The sequence below is a fragment of the Tupaia chinensis genome, unplaced genomic scaffold, assembly GCF_000334495.1.
Source record: "Tupaia chinensis unplaced genomic scaffold, TupChi_1.0 Scaffold000407_1, whole genome shotgun sequence".
Lineage (NCBI taxonomy): Eukaryota > Metazoa > Chordata > Mammalia > Scandentia > Tupaiidae > Tupaia > Tupaia belangeri.
In genome coordinates, this window is record NW_006159909.1 from 1,322,805 (window position 1) to 1,324,021 (window position 1,217).

The 1,217-nt window shown below is 39.0% G+C and overlaps 1 long non-coding RNA gene across 1 annotated transcript in view; it reads right to left on the reverse strand.

Moving 5' to 3' along the window:
* Window positions 1-1,217, reverse strand: part of LOC102493415 (uncharacterized) — a 5,464-nt gene that overhangs the window by 2,391 nt on the left and 1,856 nt on the right. The gene's annotated exons all lie outside the window — the stretch shown is intronic.

Consider the following 1,217-nt stretch of genomic DNA (forward strand, 5'->3'; position numbering starts at 1 on the left):
ATTCCTGCTCTGCTGCAGACATGGCTATCTTTGACAAGCATAAGGAGTTGAGAGCTCTTCTTAAAGGTGCTAGGGAAGGGCTGGCTGGACAAAGGCGAGAGAGTGCAGCTGGGCTGGGAGAGGCCCACACAAACATGCTGCTTTGGTTTTGGTTTGAGAATCGGTGGGATGCCTTGGAGCTGGTACTGCCCACCAGTGAATCGAAATAGCTAAAATTCAGTTACAGGTGTTTTTTTTCTTTCCCACTTTTTAGAAATTTTTGCTGTAGGGTGCATGTGCTCACCGGAGAGACAGAGAGACAGAAAGACAGAAAGTGAGAAATCACCCCCCTACGAGGATGGTCACGTGGCAATGCCTTCTCCGCTATTCTCTTCTCAGGGTTTTGGACATGCACACACATGTGTCTTGTGTGAGTTTTTTTTTTTTTTTTTAAAGTGATTAAGATGATTTTATTATGCAAATATTAAAATGAAGAAATCTAAGTACAAAAACGAATAGTTGTATTAATGCAATGCCTGTATACCTTTGAGAGTACACGTAGGTACTGATTATTTTGGATTTCACATTTTATTGATTCACAAAACACCTTCAACTAAAAATGTGGACAGAGCTAGAATCTAGTTACAAGTGCACTGTAATTTTCTCCTGGAACTTTTTAATTAATTGGTTAAATTACATTCATTCCCTGAGCATCATCATAGCATACAAGATGTGATATCCCATCCAGAATTTACTGCATAGTGGCTTAATCATGCATGTTATCGTCAAAAATTTTCCATTTCTAGTTTTATATATATGTGTATATATATATATGTATATATGTATGTGTGTGTGTGTGTGTGTGTATATATATATATATATATATATAATATGTATTTTTTAACCCCTATTTCTCAACCTGCCATTTCCCACCCTCCTCCTACACTATCATTTTTTGGTCAAGGAAAGAAGTATTTCACAGCTTAAGTTCAGTATCCATGGGACCAGCGGGCAGCATAGTGGTTAAGGCACTGGACACTCCCATGTGGCTGACCATGGTTCGAGTCCTGGACTTGGTGGCTTGCTTTCTCACTTTCCCCCTTCTCTCTCTGTCCCTCTCTCTGGTCAATTAAAAAAAAATAAATGGATGAATAATAAATCTAAAAAAAATAAAACGTTCGGTATCCATCTCAGGGTGGGCCTGGCATGGGTTTGTGCCTTTCCCACTAGAAATGAAT